Raw genomic sequence first — 22,577 nt, forward strand, 5'->3', positions numbered from 1 at the left:
TGTTTAAGTTTTTGTTGTTATAAATTTTAAACTTGCCTTGAAGTTACATGATGCTTTTTGATTTCCCCTTTCTTCATCATTAGTATGATTTCAGTGAAGAATTGGCCATTTTATTAATTTGTTTTATCATTATTTCCTTTATTAAGAAGTTTTAGGAAGTGAAAATATTTTTTTCCCATTGAAAATAACTTGAGAATACAGATTCATTTTATATTGATACTGTATAGGCTTCCCAACAAATACCATTTCTTTCCCTTTGGAAAATGTTTCCTCCAAGTAGTAGTTAAGCAAAAATACTTGAGAGAGTTAAATTATGAAAAAAAATAACCATCCAGCTGAGCATTCATGTCTGATCTACGTGTTATTTTCCACTTTTAGAGTTTATTGGTTGTTAGCAGAAAGGAAGAATATGTACTTTAACTTCGGTAATTTGGCACCAACATGATCAGTTTTGTTTGACTTGATTTTCTTTGCCTTTTGTCAGTGGATAAAGCACTGGACTTGGAATTGGACTCATCTTCCTAAGTTCAAATATGACCTCAAATACTTAGTAGTTGTGTGTGTGATCCTAGGCAAGTCACTTAACTTTATTTGCCTCAGTTTCTCATCTGTAAAATGAGGTAGAGAAGGAAATGGCAAACCACTCAAGTACTTTTGCCAAGAAAACCCCAAATGGAATCACAAAGAACAAACAGCAATTAATTTAATATATTGTTCTTTTGTCTCTGCTTCCTTCACTCAGCCTGATCTCTATTGTACCACAGTTTTTTATTCAGAATATAATTAAGCTTCAGGAAGAATTTAAATTTATGAATAAAAGTAAATGCCAGAGTAGGAAGGCATTTCCACTGATCTATTCCTCTACAAGTAAAATGAGGAAGAAGAATATCATTCCTAGATATTTATAAGTATGTCTGTCTTTCTCCCTCCCTCCCTCCTTCCCTCTCTCCCTCCCTCCCTTCCTTCCTTCCTTCCTAAAATAGTCTTGCTGTCTTGTTGTAAGAGTAAACATTATCCCCCTCCCACCACAAAAAATAGAAAAACCTCATGAAAAATAAAGTGAGAGGAAAAAGAAAAAAATTGTACTTCAGTCTGTGTTCGAATTCCATTAGTTCTATCTCTGGGGTAGATCACATTCTTTATCATAAGTCCATCAGAGAAGTTACTTCTATATTTTTGCCCCCACAGTTGCTATTGCTAGTTATATTTCCCTCCAAGCATTCCTCCCCACTCCAATTTATTCTGTTTGCTCTCTCCTTTCACTTTATCCCTCCTCAAAAGTGTGTTATGGGATATTGGAGTGGCAGAAGACAGAGCACTGGCACTGGGGCCAGGAGGATACAAGTCCAAGTCCCACTTCAGACACCCAGCAACCACCCAGCTCCATGTCATGGGCAGGCCACCTAACCTCACCACCCTGCAAAAAAAAAAAAAAAAAGTGTGTTGTATCTGACTACCCTCTCCTCTAGCATCTATATCCCCTCTCCCTTCTCCCCCCATGCCCTCTCTTTCTACAATCCCCTTCCTCTCCTTTTTCCCTCTAGGGTAAGATAGATTTCTATACCCTATTAAGTGTGTTTCCTTTCAGCCATTTCTGATGAGAATGAAATCTCACTCATTCCCCCTCACCTTCTCTCTCTCTCTCTCTCTCTCTCTCTCTCTCTCTCTCTCTCTCCACACACACACACACACACACACAGTCCTTCTAACTGCTCTATAAATGAGAAGGTTCGTCTCTTCTTCCCATGAAGGAATACATGCAGTTCAACATCATTAAATCCCTTATAATCAGTCCTTTGTGTCTACCCTCTCTATGCTTCACTTGAGTCCTGTACTTGAAGATCAAACTTTCTGTTCAGCTCTGGCCATTTCAACAGGAAAGTTTGAAAGTTCTGTTCCATTGAATGTCCATCTTTTCCTGAAGCAGAATGTTCAGTTTTGCTGGGTAGTTGATTCTCAGTTGTAATCCAAGCTCTTTTGCCTTCTGGAATATCATGTCCCTTAATGCAGTTGCTGCTAAATCCTGTGTAATACTGACCTAAGGGCCATGATATTTGAATTATTTCTTTCTGGCTACTTGTAATATTTTTCTCTTTGACTTGGGAGTTCTGGAATTTGGCTATAATATTCCTGGGAATTATTTTTTTGGGATCTCTTTCAGGAAGAGATAAGTGGATTCCCTTAATTTATATTTTACCCTCTGCTTCTAGGATCTCAGGGCAATTTTCTGTAGAAATTCTTTAAAAATGAAATCAAACCTCTTTTTTTCTGGTCATGATTGTCAGGTAGCCCAATAATTTTTAAATTATATCTCCTGATCTAGGTCGGTTGTTTTCCCAATAAGATATTTCCTATTTTCTTCTAATTTTTATTCCTATGGTTTTGCTTTATTGTTTCTTGATTTCTCACAAAGTCATCAGCTTCCCTTTGCTTCATTCTACATGTGAAGGAATTATTTTCTTCACAATCTACTTTTCCATCTGACCAATTCTGCTTTTTAAGGCATTTTTCTCCTTATTAACTTTTTTTGGACTGCCTTTTCCATTTGACCTAGTACTCACTTTGGCACATACACTAAAATTGGAATGATACAGAGATTAGCATGGCCCCTGTGCAAGAATGGCGTGCAAATTTGTGAAGCGTTCCATATTTTTGGAATCTGAACATAGACTGAAATATATTTTTTCTCTGTTCTTGTGGTTTCTCATCTTCTTGGGGAGGGGTTATGTTTATTCTTATAACACATTCAATTTACATCATTGTATAGCATGGAAAGAATGTAAAGACTATCAGACAGCCATTTGAGCTAAACTGGTTTATAACATGTTATTTTCTTTGGTAGTTTTTTGTATTTCCTTCACTAAGCTACTGTCTTAGATTTTATGACTTTCCCACATTGCTGTCATTTCTCTTCTCAATTTTTGCTCTACCTCCTTTACTTGATTTTCAAAATCTTTTGTTTTTGCTTTTTAGTGACTTGCCCAAAGTCAAACAGATAATTATTAAGTGTCTGAGGCTGGATTTGAACTCAGGTCCTCCTGACTCCAGGGCCAGTGTTTTATCTACTGCTCCACCTAGCTGCTCCCCAAAATCTTTTTTGGGCTCTTCTATAACCTGAAACTAATTCCAACTTTGCTTGGAGGTTTTCCATACAGAAACTTGGACTTTGTCATCTTCTGAGTGTGTATTTTGATCCGCTATGGTTCCAAAGTAATTGTCTATGGTCAGATTGTTTTTTTTTGTTTTCCCTATTTACTCATTTCCCCAGCCTGGTTTTGAGGTGCTTCCAAAACTTTTGAGTGTAATTGGGACCCCCCCCACACACACACAAGGACCTCAGCTCCTTCAATGTCTTATGATAGACTCTGACAGCTCTCCTATTCTGTGCTCTAGACTGTGGGTGACCACAAGTCCTCCCTTCTGCCCTGGGGTTGTAAGGAGGATTTCTGCTCTATGGCAAAGGGGTGGGGTAGGTGCAGACTGTGACCAGAGTCTGAATATGTACAAAGTACAAGAGTCCTGTCCCAGGCATAGCAGAGAGTCCACGACAGTCTCCCCCCATCCCCTTACCTTCTGTGGATTGATGCCTTGGAAATAGCTGCTAGGTGGTCCCCTGATGGATGGTTCCTCAGGCCTGCTTCCATTTCCTGGCTGGGACTGTGTTGAGGGTCATGCTGGCCTGGGCCATGCTCAGTCTGGCAGAGTTTTCCAGCAGATCTTCCAAGTTGTGCTTGGTGATACCTGATTTGGGAGGTTTAGACAACTTTTTAACTAATAGTTAAAAACAATTTAAAATTCCTCTAAATATTAATCTAACACAGATTTTTCTTCCTTTTAATGTCTCATCAAGGATATCCTTGATGTTGATTATTTTCATAAAAATTTTATATAGTTGGGAAAGTAGGCATATAGGTCACCATTATTGATGTTCTTTCTCTTAATTGTTTTTTTGTTTGTAATAACATGGTCCAAGATTTTTTCCCCATGTCTTTAGTGTCTTCTTCAGATAAGTGGAAAATAAGGAAAGAGAGTAATATATAGTAAGTCAGGAAAGATAGATTGGGTCCAGGTTGTGAAGGACTTAAAAACCAAATAGGAAGAATTGATATTTTATATTAGAGGAAAGAGGTAATATTGTATTTTATTTAGTCAAGGAATGATTTGGATTTATTTGCACTTGAGGAAATCACCTTAGATATATGGAGGATGGATTAGAATACTGAGAGACCTGAGGAAAAGAGTCCAATTAGTAGGCTATTGTTATAATTTTCAGAGCAGTGATGAGGTGGTAGTTACATGAGTAAGAGATGGAGTGAGATGTTAGAGATATTATGGAGGTAGAAATGACAAAATTCGGCAACTAATTTAATATGTGAGATGAAAGAAAATGAGGAATTGAGGTCATCATGGAGATTGTGAGCCAGAGAGGTGCCTTTGATAAGTTCTTTTTTGAATATATTGAAATTGAAATCTTTCTGGAATATCCAATGTGGAATGTCCAAAAAGCAATTTGTTATATAGGAAAGAAGCTCATGAAAGAGACTGGGGTTAGTTAGTAATCTGTGAGCCATCCATAAGAGATGACCGCAAAAACTGATGAGGTCACTATGAGATAGTGTAGAATAAAAAGAGGGTCCAGAGGAGAACCCACGGTTGATTTTATGGGTAAAAAGCCAGCAAAACAGCCTTTGAAAAGGAGTAGTTAGACAGATGGAGGAGAACTAGGAGAGAATAATGTAGCACAACAACACCAAACCAAAACAAACAGAAAGGAGAAGGCATCCAGCAAAGGGAGCGTAGTCAACAGTGTCAAATGCAGCTGAAGGGCAAGATCAGTGAGCACTGAGAAATACCATCAGATTTGTTTCTTGGTATATTTTCCCATCCTGCCCAGTGCTTTATCTCCTTCTTCACTGCTTCTTGTGACTGAGTAGAATTAGTGTCTGCCACTTTTTATGGAAGTTGGGGGATTTTTGCGACAATTCCTGCTAGGGCATCTCTCCAGCTGACTCCCCGTCAGTCATCCAGACTCTGGCAGGCATGTGAATGCAGGTTGTTGAATGAGAGTCTGCGATAAAGGTTTCTGGACTTAATTAACTGGATTTGTACCTTGTGCATCTTTTTATCTCTGTGCATTTATCTTTAATTATGTGATATCTGGTGCATAATTACTCTCTTTTGATTTCTGGAATTGAAGAAGTATGTAGAAAACAAGTATTTAACTATTTTGCTGGTCTTTGGGTCTTGCCCTCAATCTGAGAACATTTCAAACTATCTAAAGGCACAAAAACTGGTCTGGATAATTAAATCTACTAGCAACTACCCTTCCTCTTCCTCAAATATCTTAAGTCTTAAATGCTGCCACACCAGCTGGATACCCTGGTTGTCCTGTTCCCGCCAGCTTTAGTGCTGACTAAGCCAGTTTCTTCCCCAGGCCATTGTGATGATGCTCTCTCTATTAATAGTGCAAACGACTTGTAGAGCAAACTGAATTGCCCACGTGGGTCAATTTGTGTTTATCTGACTTCTCTTATAAATTGTAGAATTCATTTGGATATATGGTGGTTGCTAAGAAAATTTGAATACTCTCAGCAATTAACTGAGTTCTGACAGTAATCTTGGAGTCTCTCAGGAATTTTGTGTTAGTGGTATGCGTTTTTTTTCCCCACTCAAATGAAAAATCACAGTATGATAGGATTTTAGAGCCAAAAGGAATCTTAGAATTCATTTAGTGGAGGGGTTTTCAAAACTTTTATTTCTTACAACATAGTATTTTTTGTCATAAGGAATTGAGACAAGAGTGGGCATTTAAGTTGGCAACAATAAAGGTTCCCAGGGAATTGAATTGGGTCTCCAGATTGCCTGAAGTCTTGGGATTCTCCTGCCTCTCCTTCCCCTCTGCTACCCCTTCATCCTCCTTTTTCTTTACTTCCTCATCATTCACAGCAAAAAACACAGTTTTGCATCGGGATGGATGGGGCTGCTATTGTCATATGGTAAATGGGAAGAGAAGGCAGCATACCACAGCAGAGGTTGAAGACTGGGGTCTTCCCATTACAGATTTCAAGCTAGAAGAATCTGCAGAAACTGTCCATTCCACTTCCTTCATTTTACAGATGAGGAAACTCCTTATTCAAGTGCCTTATTGAAGATCACATTGATCATTTCATCATTTGAACCCAGGCCTCTGATTCCAGAGCCAATGCTCAAACACAGAGGTCTGGAGCTTGGGGAAGAGTTTTGTGGCATTGGATTGTGCTCCAGCACTCTCTTTGGGAACCATTGCTTTAGTCCAATTCTTTCATTGTATAGAATTGGTCACAGAACCAGACTGATCAAATTCATGGTCCCATAGTAAATTAGAACTTGACAGAGAACAGAACCCATGTCTCCTGGCTCTCATTTTACTTTGCCATACTTTCCTTCCCACTTGAATGTGCTTATTTTTAGTGAACTTAAAAACAGTAGATTCACTTAAAAAAAAACAACAGATTGAAAATATGCGTTCAAGTGGAGTAAAGAAAAAGTAGGAGTTGGTGTTCTTCATGACACCACTGATTTTGATTTAAAAAAAGGCAAGTTTAAAGTAAAAACTTATTTGACCTTTTCTATTCTTTTATTAAAAAGAAAATGGACTAATCAGCAAGGAGAGGTGAGGGAGTTTCCTATTTGGGAATTCACTATGCTGATGAAATCATAGGTATAGTCAGTCCTTATCCCTTTTTTTCCCTATCACTCTTCTTTGTACCCTGGGTTTTCATTTGCATTAACAGCTTGGAATGTGATAGGATGTTAATTTTTCAAAGCACAGCTCTAGCTATCAAGTCTTTGAGACAACTTGATTAGAGCTCCAGATTGTCTTCTATGTGATCAGATTAAAATATGCTTTCATGGTGTGCAGGTGCTCTCTGATTTTATGTAGTCTAGGAAAACAGTGAACTTCATGTAGTAACAGAAGTTTAATTCCTGGATCCCTAAGGAAAAAATTTAATATGGAATTCTTCAACAAAAGTAAATTGGAAAATTGGTTCCTCTCAATTGGAGGTCCATTTTTCTTTGTGCTTGTACATCTTAGTCAACAAACAATTTTTATGCCCTTGGTGAGTGCTAAGTATCCTTGAGATACAGTGAAAGGCAAAAACAGTTCCTGCCTTCATGGAGCTTATATTTTAATGAAGAAGTTATGTAAATAACTGAATAATTACAAAATATATCCACTATAAATGGAAGATAATCTTAGAGGGGAAGTTGCTAGAGGGTGACCAGGAAAGGCCCTTCCAGAAGGTAGAATTTGGGTATAGTCTTAAAGGAAATCAGGGGAATTGAAAGTGGAGGTCAGGAGAGGAGCAGAGGGGAGGGGAGGGGAGGAGGAGAAGGAGAGGAGAGGAGAGGAGAGGAGAGGAGAGGAGAGGGTGCACACTTAGTCTTGGAACAGCCAATGTAAAGGCGTGGAGATGAGAGTTATATTGTTCTAGGAATTATAGATTAGTGAACTGAATTATAGAGAGTGACTCAAGGGCAGTAAAATGTAAGAAAGAGGTCAGATTATAAAGAGCCAAAGAGGAGTTTGTATTTTATCCTAGAGGTAATAGGGATCCATTGAAGCTTAGGGAGCAGGAGTGTGCCAGGGTCAGATCTACATCTTAGAAAAATGCCTTTGAAGGGATTTGAGGCAGGGAGAGCAGTTAGAAACATTTTGTAATAGTTTAGAAGGGAGCAAGGTGAGAGTCTGAACCAGGTTTGTGGTAGTGTGGCAGAGAAACCAAGGGACCAACAACAAGCTTTGGCTATAGATTGGCTGAGTGGGGGGAGTGAAAGTGAGGGGGCAAGAATGACATCGAGAGGAGACCTGGGGGGCAGCTAGGTGGCCACAGTGGATAAAGTACCGGCCCTGGAGTCAGGAGTACCTGGGTTCAAATCCGGTGTGGCCTTGGGCAAGCCACTTAACCCCATTGCCTTGCAAAAAACCTTAAAAAAAAAAAAAAGAGGAGACCTGGCTGGTAGGATGATGCTGGCCTTTCAACAGCATCAGGCAAGCTTAGGAGAGGGAAGAGTCTTGGGGAATGAATGAATTCAGTTCTGTCTGTACATGTAGCCCTCTACTATATTCTGTCTTTTTTTTTTTTTTAAGATTTTATTTACTTTGAATTTTACAATTTCCCCCCTAATCTTACTTCCCTCCCCCCACTTCCCCATAGAAGGCAGTCTGTTAGTCTTTTACATTGTTTCCATGGTATACATTGATCTAAGTTGCCTTTAATTTATTTTTTTATTCTCATTTTGTACAAATGTTTTTTTACATTAATAAAATATTCTTGTTTACAAGTAAACAAAATACCCCCCCCCCCCCAAGAATATAGATAGACTTGCTTGGGCGAAAAAAAGTAAAGGGGAGAGAAAAAATTAAAATAAAAAAAATTAAAAAAATAATAGTAATAATATGGCCAGGTGGCGCAATAGACGAAGCACCAGCCCTGGAGCCACGAGCACCCGAGTCCATATCCAGCCTCGTAAACCCAACAATCACCCAGCCATGTGACATGCAAGCCACCTGATCCCCACTGCCCTGCAAAAACCAAAAAGAAGAAAAAAAAAGACCTAAAATAAAATAAAATAGTAATAATAGTAGGGGTGGCTGGGTGGCAGACAGAGCATTGGCCCTTGAGCCAGGAGCACCTGGGTCCAAATCTGGCCTCAGACACCCAAAGATCACCCTGATTTGTGGCCCCAGGCAGGCCACCCAGCCCCACTTGCCCTGCACCCTCCCCCAAATAATAATAACAAAAAATGTGCTTCAGTCTTTGTTCCAACACCAACAACTCTGTCACGGGTGGATCACATTCTTTATGATAAGTCCATCACAAAAGTTACTTCCATATTTTTCCAACGTTGCCATTGCTGATAGCAACTCCCTCCTTTCTTATTTCTCCACTACCATGTGCTATATTTTCTCTCTCCTTTCACTCTGACTCTGCTGTAGGGTCACTGAGTGGTGCAGCAGACAGATCCCTGGTCCTGGGGCCAAGAAGCCCTGAGCCCCCATACTACCCCTTAGGCCCAGCATCTACCTGGCCCTATGGTCCTGGGCAGGCCTTCCAATCCCAGCTCCTTGCAAGAAGTAAAAAAGAAAATGTGTTATATCTGACCACTCTCCCTCCATGGTCCATCCTCTCCTTTATTCACATCCCCACCCCTTCCCCCTGCTCCCCCACTTCTTCTTATTCCAGATGTCTATACCCCATTGAGTATATATGCTGTTTTTTCTCTCCTAGCCACCTCTGATGAGAGCAAAGTTTCCCTCATTCCCCCTTGCCTCCCCCCTTCCATATCATTGCAATAGCTCATTGTAATAAAAAAAAATCTTATTATGTGAAATATCTTGGGCTATTCCCCCTCTCCTTTTTCTTTCTCCCATTACATTTCCCTTTTTTCTGTTGACTCCATTTTTATACCATATTTTATCTTCGAATTCAGCTTTCTCCTGTGCTTCAATTATAAAAGCTCCCTCTACCTGCTCTATTAACTGAGAAGGTTCATATGAATATTATCAGTATCATTTTTCTCTACATGCAGTTCATCCTCATTAAGTCCCTCATATTTCCCCCCTCTCCTCCAATCTCCATGCTTCACCTGAGTCCTGTATCTGAAGATCAAACCTTCTGTTCAGCTCTGGCCATTCCAAAAGGAACCTTTGAAATTCCCCTGGATCATTGAAAGTCCATTTTTTACCCTGGAAGAGGACATTCAGCCTTGCTGGGTAGTTCATTCTTGCCTGCATTCTAAGCTCTTTTGCCTTCCGGTATATTGTATTCCAAGCCCTACGAGCTTCCAATGTAGTTGCTGCTAAGTCCTGTGTGATCCTGACTGCAGCTCCATGATATTTGAACTGTGTCCTTCTGGCTGCTTGTAATATTTTCTCTTTGACTTGGGAGTTCTGGAACTTGGCTATAATATTCCTAGGGGTTGGTTTTTTGGGATCTCTTTCTCGGGGGGATTGGTGGATTCTCTCCATTTCTATTTTGCCCTCTGCTTCTAGAATATCAGGGCAGTTTTCCTGTAGTAATTCTTTGAAAATGATGTCAAGGCTCTTTTCCTGATCATGACTTTCAGGTATTCCAATAATTTTTAAATTATTTTTCCTAAGTCTGTTTTCCATATCAGTTGTTTTTTCAATGAGATATTTCACATTTTCTTCTAATTTTTCATTTTTTTTGGTTTTGAAGTATTGATTCCTGATTTCTGGTAAATTCATCAATCTCCCTGAATTCTATTCTTTGTCTGAAGGATTTGTTCTCCTCAGAGTTTTCTTATCTCTTTTTCCATCTGGCCAATTTTGCTTTTTAAGGCATTCTTCTCCTCAATAACTTTTTTGAACTGTTTTATCCATTTGACGTAAGCTGGTTTTTAGCATGCTATTTTCTTCAGCATTTTTTTGTATTTCCTTGACTAAGCTACTGACTTCATTTTCACATTTTTCCTGCATCTCTCATTTCTTTCCCCAGTTTTTCTTCTATCTCCCTCATTTGATTTTCAAAGTCTTTTTTTAGCTCTGTCATAGCCTGAGCCCAATTTCTGTATTTCCTGGAGTCTTTAGATGCAGGAGCTTTTGCTTCCTCATCTTCAGACTGAGTATTTTGATCCTTCTTGGGATCATATGCAAAATATTTCTCATGGTCTTCCTCTTGTTTCTCTGCTTGCTCATTTTCCTAGCCTGGGCCTGGTTGAACTTTTGGGGCACTCCCACAAGGGTCTCAGTGTGTGAGGCTCTGTCCTTCCTCCTGGTCTGTGAATGACCATAAGTGCCCCCCTCTGCCATGGGGCCGAGGTGGGGGGCGGCCTGCTGTTCTATCAGGGGGGCCTAGACTGGGATCAGGATCTGAATGTGGTCAGAGCCCCAGAGTCCTGTTCCAGGGACAGAGGACAGAGCTCTGCAGTCTCTCTCTCTTCACTCCCCTCCCTAGGTTCAATGGGCTCATGCCCTGGGGGCTCTGCCTGCTTCTGTTTCCAGGTCTGGGCTGTGGTGGCCAAGCTGCTCTCTGTGTGCCCTGAGGGCTGGGCTCCTTGTGCTCGCTCTGGCAGAGGTCCCCCGCTGTTCCCCCACTTTGTGCCTGGTGCTCCTTGGGGTGCAGCTCAGGAGACTCCCCCACTGCTGTGAGCTGGGGCTCCCAGCGCCCTGCGGCTGCCTCCGGGAGGCTGAGGTTCTTTGGCTCTGGCAGGCCACCCCTCTGGCGGGCCGCCCCTCCGACCCCGGGGAGCAGAGCCTTTCTGTTCTTTTCCAGGTTACCTTGAGTAGGAGAACTGCTTCACTGGGTCCCTTTGTGGGTTCTGTCTCTCGAAAGTTTAGTTAGAGTCCTTAGCTTATGAGTTTTATCAGAGAGCTCCTAAAACTCGATCCCTTCTTGTCTATATCTTGGCTCCGCCCCCTATATTCTGTCTTTACAGACCAATGCTCCAAAGATCCCTCTGTTCTATTGCTTTTGCCTATCCATGCCTGGCCACCAAGATGCCCCAGATTCTGCTGACCTCCCTTCTCTATTATGTTCTATTCCTTTTCCTGTTCTAATGGCAGAGATTAGACTTTTGGAAAGTTGTCTACTATCACTTAAGGGAAATCAATGAAAATAAACCATTTACAGAGCATAGACTTACCAACCGAGCATGAGAAAACAGTCTTGGGATAGCTATAATCTTTGTATCACACACCCTTTTCTTATTTAACTTACCTCTTGCATTCACCCTGCTCTATAGCCCAACACAGTGCTACCTCTTTGGAAGATTCTGTTTTCTGTCATTGCCTTAGACCTAACTCTTAATTATATCTGCCTTAAAGCTGACACTCCCTCTTGATTCTTCTGCCTGCTTTAGGGCTAGCACTTTCAGATCTTTTAGATATCATGTTTTTAAGTAAAAAGACCTTTTGATTTATGGCTCCCTGCTTCTCTTACTCTCTCTTCCCCTGCCCTTAGGGCAACATTCACTAGAATATGGATTTACTATATAACATATACATATAGACATGGGATTTCATTGGTGTAGGGAACTCCTCAATGAGGAACTTCCATCTTTCAATGTAGATCTCACTTTATAATTTTAGAGAATTGCCTGAGCCTAGGGTAATGAGATGTTAAAGAACTTGCCAGGGGGCAGTCCAGTGTGTTAGAGGAAGGACTGGTATCCAGGTCTTCCTGTCTCAGAGACCAATTTTCTATCTACCATGTCTTGCTGCCTCTTCCTTATATATATTTAACCACATATAATTTCTATTCAGAAACTGCTTGAGCAATAGTCACATTACCTTTAATCATCCCCCCACCCCACCCCAGCTATAGGAAACAAAGCTCTTTATAGTTACTTTAATCATGACATCTATTAAAAGATATCTTTTAACTGTATGTATGGCCCTTTGAAACGTTATCTAGGGAATTAGTTCTGTTGTATAGAAAAATTTAGAAGTGAATAAGAAGCCCAGCTTATTGCTTAGTATTTGTGCAATAGGGAGAGCATGGAGCATTTAAATTTACAAATAATTTGAAAATACATAGATAACCCAACTTAAAATCACATTGACTTAAAATAAGTAATAGGAACTAATTTCAATTTGATCTTCTCTTCTTCCTATCTTTTCAATGCCTTAGACTAATAGAACTGCTAACAAAATTACTTACAAGATTGCAAGTTTCATGTTACAATGAACTAATCATTAAAATGAAATTTCTACTCTACTAAAATCTTTAGTCTCAGCCAATAGTTCACTTATATCATGCAACATTTACTGAGGCAAAATTCCAATAATTTGAAGAATCAGGATAGTCTCTTACACTTGGTTGAATCAGGATTTAATTTATAGGGAAGAAATTCAAAAATTGGCAACAGAAAGGGAATGTAAGGTTTATTTATCTTCTATAAACTGGATAGTTAAAGTGAATAATGGAGTAGGTCTATGAGTCACATAGAATGAAAGGTTGGGAATAGTTGGAGAGCTGCACCAGTTTCTGAAGAAAGACCCACATAGATGAGATCATATATCTAAGTATATTGTGGATAGATGCTACAGAGATACAAAAAGCTAAGCCCAGAATTTAATAGAAGATTGATATCTGGCTAGATTTCATTTGATATATTGGGCAAGTTTTTTTTTAATAATTCCAAGTTTTCAGTATTATAAAAAGCCATCTTTTTATTACCAATAGTTCCCAAGTGATATTATGTGAACATGGTCTCAGAAGAATTAAAATCTCTCAGGTGACCCCAAGGCCCATGTGTGGCAAGTATACATAGACAAGTATACATAAATATACAGATTGCATTGTGGTACAATGGGAAAAATCCTGAATTTTGTGTCAGGAAACTTGATACAAATCCTGGCTCTGCCACTTCCCTTCTAGTGTGACCTCAAGCAAATTGCTTAATTTCTCTGGGCTTCATTTTCTTTATCTTGGATGAGGGGGTTGGACTAGATGACCTCCAAGACTACTTCCAGCTCTGAATCTTTAATTCTATGAATCTGTAAGTGGAATCAAAGGTATATCAAGGACATATGATTGGAAAAAGAGTTCAGCAGGTCATATGACAAAAGTAACAACTCATGCCCATCCCAATTATTACACTGTGAACCAGCTTTGCTCACTCTTATCTTGACTCCCTACTTTTTTTTGACTTCTTCACTTCTATGCTAGCAATCTCCTCATCCAGAAGATGTTTCTACTTTCTCCTTGGATTTGTGAAGTTTGAAGAAGTGGCTAAGACAGTCATTCATCCTCTCTCTCTCTTCCACTTCTGGCTTTTCAGATTCCTTGCCTTAGTTCATCTCCCTTTTTTGTGTTGTTTTCCCCTTTTAGGTTATAATCTCTTGGAGGGTAGGGTCTCTCTTTTTTTTATGCTTGAATTTGTAGTTTCATCATTTAGAAGAGTAAGAAATTAATACTTTCTCTTTCTCTTTCTTTTTCTTCATCGCCCCACCCCATCACAGATCACTAAAGCAATGAAATATAATAGAAGAATTTTGAGAAATCACAAGGACTTATAAATGAGAGCTGAAAACAAAGTTACTTTCCAATTTCTAAAGAACTAGAAAATCGTTCATTGCACGAGTCTCATGATTTGTTGCTATCAGAATAAATTTTTTTTCCTCTATATAATCTAAACATTTCATGATGCATTTTAGTATTTTTTTCTTTTATATGATTTTGGAACAGAAATGAAAGATACTATATTGTCTGCCAAGTCATTTATTCTACCAGGTTAATGATTTTTTATAGTTAACACATGATAAAAATAATTTTATCATATATTTTCTACATATTTTGATCAGTTTTCTGACTAATTGATGCAAAGGCCCTGTATATTCCCCTCCCAATCCTTCATTAATGATGCTCTTAGTACATGTGTAGATGATTCATGTCCAATAGTTATTGGGGAAGTAGTGCTTATGGATATTTTCCTAGTCAATTATTTTCTTGGTAATAATAATAACCACATATTTGTCCAAAGGGTGGTATTTCTTCTCATTTCAGATAGCTTGAGGATTATTCCCTCAGTCCCCTAAAACTGTGCCATCTCTAGTTTGAACCTCTTTATTATGTATATGATCTGGACTAGTCTAGCTTTTTTTCTCATTTTTGTCAGTACTATTTCTATTTCCTCTAGAAACATATGTAGGACTCTGATATTAGAATCCTAATGCGGTATTCTACATAGAGAAAAATTTTAATACAGAAATCTTTACATATCTTTTGCTTTTTAGTCTGTTGTCCCCTCGGTTTTATCTTTAAATGATCTCACCCTTAAATGCCATCAGTACTTTACTCAAGAAGAGAATTAGGAGGCATGACACATGGTGTGCTCTAATAAGGTATAAACAAAATTATGTTTTTGCACAGAAAAAAATTGTTTTTCTATTGATATGGTAATTATGTCTAAATTCTCTCTTTATATACAGTCAGATATACTATATATACTGACTTGTTAGAGCAATGATTTAAAATTTCACTGAAGCAAATCTAACCTGACATACATTGCTGATGTCAGATGTGGGAAATGGATAAAAATATTAGTCATCAACATTGACTATTACCATTTCCTAGGAATTTGACTACTGCAAGTTAGGCACCATGACTAGGAAACCAGATGAATCTAGAAACTGTCTTAATCAATTAATACCTGATTTCCTTGTCAAGCAAAGAAATATGGAAGCCAATAGCAATATTAATTTAGAATATAAACTCACTTGCAAAATCTTATGGAGGAAGATAGTGGGTGATTATGAACAATTCTATTTTATAAAACTGAGAAACAATGATAGTATCAGAGAATTTTTAGAATTTATAGAAAAACTTATAAAAATTTATGTATTATATATACACATATATATGTATATATATACCCTATACATAGAATTTATATATATATAGAATTTATAGAAAGCTTAGACAGAGACCCAACTAAACCAAGTTCAAGATATAAAGGCTATAAAAATCAAGTGTTTATATGTATAGTGAACGAGCATGAACATATTGAATATATCCTAGAATATTATAATTGGAGGTAGGATGAGGGCAACCTATTGATACTTAAGAAGAAAAACTTGAGAAGAAGTGAAAATACTACTTGACATAGTGAGTAGTCAATGCTGAAGTCAGATACTTTTACCAGAGTAAGTTATGAAATTACTGGGTGAGCCCACCACACATTTATACTGTCTATTTTCAGCTGGTGCCCTTCATGTTGTTTCACAATACTTTAATTTATCCTGTGTTGATTCTCTAGAGCATATTTCATGGTGAATGTTCCAAATATTTTCCATATTTCTCCAATTCTCTCTTGATCTTGGCAAATGATTTTGCTTCCTTCATCATGAAGACAATTTAGACCATCTTTCATGAACTTCTTCATCCAGGCTAAATAATATATCTCGGAATGTTAAAACTGGTAAGCACCTTATAAATCATCTGGTCCAACCTTCTCATTTTGCTGATGAAGACATGCAACACTCAGAGAAGCTAAGTGACTGATGTCAAATTAGTAGTAGTAGTAGTAGTAGTAGTAGTAGTAGTAGTAGTAGTAGTAGTAGTAGTAGCAGCTAGGAAACGTAGATCTCCTTACTTCTCAGCCAGTGTTCATTCTTTTTATTTTTTCAATTTTGTTTAATTTAAAATTTGTATTTTCAGTTATAAATTCTCTCCCTCTCTCTATTTCTTTTCCCACCCACTGAGAAGGCAACAAATACTATATCCATTATACATTATGATGTCATCCAAAGCATATTTCACATTAGCCATGATGCAAAAAAGCAAGAAAAATAAAGAGAAAAATATTCACCTAATAGTCATTCTTGTGACTCTCAAAACACCTCTGTCTAGACCTTTAAATCTTCGCCCTTTAAACCTTCAACCTCTTCATTGCCAAGCTATTCTGTGCTCTTGATACCATTTCCTCTTACTCCCTCTATTCATTATCCCATCTATTCTCTTGTCCATTCATTTCCTCTCCAGTAGATCTCTCACCTTTTCCTTTTGACTTATTTAAGTCTGCTAACTAGGAGAAGGAACAGAAGTTTAAAACTAGTGGAAAACTGAGGAAATTTTTCTTCTAATTAAGGAATTTTTTTTAAAAAAATATTTATTTATTTTTGAATTTACAATTCCCCCCCCCCCAATGTCACTTCCTTTCCCCCACCCTCTACAAAAGGCAGTCTGTTAGTCTTTACATTGTTTCCATGCTATACACTGATCTAAGTTGAATATGCTGAGAGAGAAATCATATCCTTAAGGGAAAAAAATAAAATATCAGGGCTAGCAAAATTACATAATAACTTTTTTTTTTTTAAATGAAACGTAATAGTCCTTGATCTTTGTTCAAATTCCACAATTCTTTCTCTGGATATGGATGGTATTCTCCATCACAGCTACCCCTAAATTGTTCCTGATTGTTGCACTGATGGCATGAGCAAGTCCATTAAGATTGACTATCAACTCCATGATGCTATTATGGTGTACAGTGTTCTTCTGGTTCTGCTCATCTCACTCAGCATCAGTTCATGCATATCCTTCCAGGCTTCTCTGAATTCCTAACCCTCTTGGTTTCTATTAGAACAGTAGTGTGTAAGGAAGTTTTTTTAGAGTTAAAATTATATAGTCATGGAGCCTTACAATTGGAAGTAAATAGAAGTTACCTTGTTCAACCTGTCATCACAGACAGGAATCCCTTTTATTTTGCCTCTGATATATATATATTCTTTTTTTTAAAGGTTTTTGCAAGGCAAATGAGGTTAAGTGGCTTGCCCAAGGCCACACAGCTAGGTAATTATTAAGTGTCTGAGACTGGATTTGAACTCAGGTACTCCTGACTCCAGGACCAGTGCTCTATCCACTGCGTTACCTAGCTGCCTATCTGATATATATTCTTGAATGAACTAAAGATGGGACCATTTTTATTGTTGAATTATTTTAAACATTAGGACATTCTCTCTTTAACCTGAAACTTGCAATCTTTGTTTTATTATTTTTCTTTTTATTTTTTTCCAGTTTTTTCTTTTTTCTTTTTTAATTCTTTTTAATTTATTCTTATTTTTGTACAAATGATGTTTTTTATACATTACTAAAACATTCTTATTTAAGAGTAAACATAATAGCCCCTCCCCCCAAAATATAGACCTTCATGAGTGATAAAGGAAATAGAAAAAATTAAAATTATTATTAGTAATAATAATAATAATAAAATACTAATAATATTAAGTGCAGTCAGAAGGCTCAGTGGATGGAGCACCAGTCCTGGAGCCAGGAGCACCCAAGCCCAAATCTGGTCCCAGATACCCAGAAATAACCCAGTTGTATGACCCTGGGCAAGCCACCCCAACCCCATTGTCCTGCAAAAACAAAAAAAAAGACCTAAAATAAAATAAAAATAAAAAAAATAATAATGGCGGCCAGGTGGTACAGCGGACAGAGCACTGGCCCTTGAGCCAGGAGCACCTGGGTCCAAATCTGGCCTCAGACACCCAACAGTCACCCAGCTCTGCAGCCCCAGGCAAGGCACCCAGCCCCATTTGCCCTGCAACCCCCCCAAATAATAATAATAGTAATAATAAAAATTATAATTATAAATGTGCTTCAGTCTGTGTTCCAACACCTCCAGCCCTGTCATGGGTGGATCACATTCTTTATGATAAGTCCATTACAAAAGCTACTACTAACATATTTTTCCACCATTGCCATTGCTGATTGCAACTCCCTCAATTCATACTTCCCCAGTATCATATACTATATTTTCTCTCTCTTTTCACTCTATCCCTCTTCTTAAATGTACTGTAGGGTAGCTGAGTGGCACAGCAGACAGATCCCTGGCCCTGGGGCCAAGAGGCCCCGAGCCCACATACCACACCTTAGACCCAGCATCCAATTGGCCCTATGGTCCCAGATAGGCCATTTAATCCCAGCCCCTTGCAAGAAGTAAAAAAGAAAATATGTAATATCTGACCACTCTTCCCCCACCATCCATCTTTCCCTCCATCACTCATATCCCCCGCTTTCCCTGTTCCCCTTCTCTCTTTACTCTAGATGTCTATACCCCATTGAGTATATATGCTGTTTCCTCTCCTAGCCACCTCTGATGAGAGTGAAAATTCCCTCATTTCCCCCTTGCCTTCCCCCCTTCCATATCATTGCAATAGCTCAAAGTAGTAAAAAAAATTTCATTAAATGAAATATCTTAGCCAATTCCACCTCACATTTTTCTTTCTCCCATTACATTTCCCTTTTAGCCATTGACTCCATTTTTACAATATATTATATCTTCAAATTTAGCTCTCTCTACTGTGCTTCATCTATAAAAGCTCCTTCTACTTGCTCTATTTAATGAGAAGGTTCATATGAGTATTATCAGTATCATTTTTCTATGCAGGAATACATGTAGTTCATCATCATTAAGTCCCTCATATTTTACCCTTTTCCTCCATTCTCTATGAGTCCTATATTTGAAGATCAAACTTTCTGTTCAGCTCTGTCCATTCCAACAGGAACATTTGAAATTCCCCTGGTTCATTGAAAGTTCATCTTTTTCCCTGGAAGAGGATGTTCAGTTTTGCTGGGTAGTTGATTCTCAGTTGCATTCCCAGCTCTTTTGCCTTCTGGAATATTATATTCCAAGCCCTACGAGCTTTTAATGTAGTTGCTGCTAAGTCCTGTGTGATCCTGACTGCAGCTCCACGATATTTGAATTGTGTTCTTCTTCTGCTTGTAATATTTTCTCTTTGCCTTGGGAGTTCTGGAACTTGGCTATAATATTTCCAGGGCTTGTTTTTTTTTTTTTTTTGGATCTCTTTCTGGGGGAGATCAGTGGATTCTCTCCATTTCTATTTTGCCCTCTGCTAGAATATCACGGCAATTTTCCTGTAGGAATGCTTTGAAAATGATGTCAAGGCTCTTTTCCTGATCATGACTTTCAGGTATCCCAATAATTTTAAAATGATCTTTCCTTAATCTGTTTTCCAAATCAGTTGTTTTTTCAATGAGATGTTTCACATTTTCTTCTAATTTTTCATTCTTTTGGTTTTGAAGTATTGTGTCTTGATTTCTCATAAAATCAGCAGCCTCTCTCAGTTCCATTCTATACCTGAAGGATTTGTTTTCCTCAAAGAGCTTTCTTATCTCTTTTTCCAATTGGCCAATTCTGCTTTTAAAAGCATTCTTCTCCTCAGTAACTTTTTGAACTGTTTTATCCATTTGACTTATGCTGTTTTTTAACATGTTATTTTCTTCAGCATTTTTTTGAACCTCCTTGACTAAGCTGCTGACTTCTTTTTCATGTTTTTTCTGCATCTCTCTCATTTCTTTTCCCAATTTTTCTTCTGTCTCGCTTGGTTTTCAAAGTCTTTTTTGAGCTCTGTCATAACCTGAGCCCAATTTCTATTTTTCTTGGAGTCTTTAGATGCAGGAGCTTGTACTTCCTCATCTTCAGACTGAATATTTTGATCCTTCTTGGAATCATAGACAAAGTATTTCTCAATGGTGTTCTTCGTTTTTCTCTGCTCACTCATTTCTCCAGCCTGTGCCTGGTTTTGGGGTGCTTCCTGAGCTTTTTTGTATTATTGGCCCCCCCCCCCAAGGATCTCCATGTGTGAGGCTCTGTCTTCCCTCCTGGTCTATGAGTGACCACAAGCGCACCCCTCTGCCACTGGCTGAGGTGGGGGGGGGCCCTGCTGTTCTATTGGGGGGCCTAGACTGCAATCAGGATCTGAATGTGGTCAGAGCCCCAGAGTCCTGTTCCAGGGACAGAGGGCAGACCTTGGCAGTCTCTCTCCACTACCCTCCCTAGGCTCAGCACTCACCCCTGGGGGTTCCTGCTTATCTTCCAGTTCTGGATCTGGGATTCCCAGGCCATGCTGCTTGCTGAGTACCCTGAGGGCCAGGCTTCACTTGCTCTCTCTGGCAGAGGTGTCCCCCCCCCCCCCCGAATCCCCCAAGTTGTGCCTGGTGCTCCCCGGGGTATAGGTCAGGAAACTGCCCCTGCTGCCATGAGCACTGGCTCCCAGCACCCTGGGGCTGCCTCTGGGAGGCTGAAGTTCCTTCACTCTGGTGGGCCACCCTTCTAACCCTGTGGAGTAGAGCCTTTCCGCTTTTATTCCAGGTTATCTTGGGCTAGAGAACTGCCTCACTGGATCCCTCTGTGGGTTCTGTCTCTTGAAAATTCAATTAGAGTCCTTATTTTATAAGTTTGGAAATAATGGAGAGAGAACACCTAAGAGAAGATCCTCTCCTGTCACCATCGTGGCTCTGCTCCCACAGTCTTTGAGGTGAAATCTTCCTCCCCTGCATTTCAACAATTGATCTTCATTCTCTTTCCTTTGGGATAACATAACAAAAATCTACTTCCTCTTATGAATAGCTCTTTGAAATGTTGTAAATAGTCAATATCTGTCTTGTATCATCTTTCCCCCCCCACCTAAATAACACTTTCTACCCTCAACTGAGAGATCTTTTTAGCACTTTGCACATAGTAGGTACTCCTTCCCTCCTTTCCTTTGCTGTTTTTCATTTGAGATGGCTTTGGATATGCATATGATATATTTGTATGTAATATATATATGATATATGAATACCATATATTAGAATATATAATGATAGAATATATAATGAAATAAAATAAAATATGTAATATTCACATAATAAAATGAAGTATGGGTACATGTAATGAATGTTACATGAATGTATAATAAAGCAGATACATGCATAACAATTAATATGTAATATTTATATTAATAAAAACCTTACAGTTCTAAAATGGGAACAATTATTGTATAAATTGCTTCAAGAAAATAAACAGCATTATACTATGGTTAATTCTGATAGTAAATCCTTACTACTATTCATAAAATAGAAACATTAGAACAGGCGTTCTCAATCTGGGGTCTGCAAACTTAAAAAAAAAAGCAGATAACTATTTTTCAGTATGATTGGTTTCCTTTGAATCCTATGTGTTCATTTTATTCATTTAAACATTCTTCTCAAAGGAAGTTCATTGAATTTTCTAGCTTGCCAAAGGGGTATGTGACACAGATTAGGTCAAAGATTTCTTCCTTTACTAATCAATCCACAGGCAGTTTATTCAGTGCATGTGCTGTCCCAGAGACCATGCTAGGTTCTGGCCCTGAGAGAGTAGGCGTGATAGTTTTTAAGCAGAAAAGAAGCCATCTGTGTAGCTTTGGAATCGTGCCTCAGAAAGAGTATCTTAGGCTCGTCCAACACCTTCAAGCTCCTTTCACAGCCATGGCCTCATTTCTCCCTCACTCCCATCCAGGGACACAGGACATTAGATCCCATACGTCATGGATGAGGAAGCTGCAACCCAGAGAAGAGTGGTTGCAGGGATCCCCAGCAGCTGAGAAGAACACCCAGTTTTCTTGGGTCACTTTCCAGGGCTCTTCCAGGTTCTTTACTTTTTAGAGCCTTGTATGTTACTATTTCTTTGCTTTGAGTTTTGCTTTGTACTTTTATCTTAAGAGCATCCTGTATTATCTGTACTATTCCAGGAAATGTTATTCTTGGTAACTTTGCAAATAGAAGGACTCTGATTGTAGGCACAAAGTACACATGAAAGTACATTGTCAGAAGTTGAATTTTCCCAAGCACTTTGTATTCAACAAAACATGCAGGAAGAAAAGCTTGGGCTTTTATTAGTGACAAGGCTGAACACTTGCTTGAGTAGGACAGGATGGGCCGGATAGCCTTGACATTTTCCCTTGCTTTTGTCCTTTGCCTTTTTAGATGGCAGCTTTAGAGTCTACCCTAATTTCAGACTGACACTTTACTCTCTAACTCTTTACACATGAAGATTAAGCGATACTTCCATAGGGGTTATAGCCTGTTATTCTTGCCAAGATAAGTTATCCTGCTAAATGTTCTATTCCCACATAATGATTCAATGAATATACTGGGTGGGCACTTAAGTATCATTAGAAGGACAGGCCCAGGTGAATTGAAACTATTTACGTTAAGAAGTTCAGGTGTTTAAAACTGCTATTACAATTCAATTTTCATTTATTACCTTTAACTGGGACTTTAAAATGCTCATTAGGTTTAGAG

The 22,577-nt window shown here is 38.7% G+C and overlaps 1 protein-coding gene and 1 pseudogene across 4 annotated transcripts in view; both read left to right on the forward strand.

Moving 5' to 3' along the window:
- Positions 1-22,577, forward strand: part of MTHFS (methenyltetrahydrofolate synthetase) — a 108,546-nt gene that overhangs the window by 11,264 nt on the left and 74,705 nt on the right. The window lies entirely within an intron of this gene.
- On the forward strand, positions 2,554-2,654 carry LOC141523123 (U6 spliceosomal RNA; annotated as a pseudogene).

Source organism: Macrotis lagotis, chromosome 4 (genome assembly GCF_037893015.1).
Source record: "Macrotis lagotis isolate mMagLag1 chromosome 4, bilby.v1.9.chrom.fasta, whole genome shotgun sequence".
In the NCBI taxonomy this organism is placed as follows: domain Eukaryota; kingdom Metazoa; phylum Chordata; class Mammalia; order Peramelemorphia; family Peramelidae; genus Macrotis; species Macrotis lagotis.